The sequence below is a fragment of the Sphaeroforma arctica genome (genome assembly GCF_001186125.1).
Source record: "Sphaeroforma arctica JP610 unplaced genomic scaffold supercont1.1751, whole genome shotgun sequence".
Taxonomy (NCBI): Eukaryota; class Ichthyosporea; order Ichthyophonida; genus Sphaeroforma; species Sphaeroforma arctica.
The window spans coordinates 10,626-11,562 of NW_014038807.1; positions in this window are offsets into that span (position 1 = coordinate 10,626).

Here is a 937-nt window from a genome sequence, read left to right on the forward strand (position 1 = left end):
ACTCTCTNTGTTATATGTACTATACTATATATATATATATATATATATATATATATATATATATATATATATATATATATATATCTATATATCTATATATCTATATGTACACGCTTACCGTATGCATGTATGTACCATGCTTCTATCGGTTCTCATGGGCTTGGACATACGCACCTGTTTATTTGACCACAGACATATACGAAAGTCACCAACCATGTGGATAAGAAAGACTACTATAAGGCGCTTAAAGCGCTGGAGCACCTCGAGCTGACGCTTCCAAAGGTATGCCTCTGTTCATACAGTTCAAACACAAAAGAGTTTTTGATAAAGATTCATATGAATCAGGTATATATACATATATGCGAGAGTATTCACATACGAATTGGAAACGTTTTTATATGAAGATAATTATGCATACTGAAAGTCTGTAGTATATCTAGGAGTTGGTATGCCCATCAACACCTGCTCAAAGTAGGATTACATGCATGCCCATGAATAACCCGACATATAAGCCAACCAGATGCTTGTAGTGTTGACTACATCCGTGCTTCTACACACACGAGGTGCATGTTTTGCTGAGATCCCCTGGACATCGCAGGGCTCCTCCATACCCACTGGCTTCTCATAGGATGCCCAATCACACACTATTGACAGCTGGAAGGACTTTCTATTGCCATGCTCTTGTCGGATAGTATACCCCGCGTCAGAGGACTCATCAAACAAGAGGTGCGATCAGACCTGCAGGACTGGTTAGAAAGTGTACTGACCAATGCATCGCACTTAGGCGCGGCAATGATGTTTGAGACAGCGCGAGAGACAGCCTCACAGTCCGATGATCTTGAGGCGCGTTTAGAGCTGTTTTCATTGCCCCAAGGCGAAGGTCTGCGTGGCGATAAGTTAACTGTTGGGCATGTTGTGCAGAGAGTGTTCGACGTTA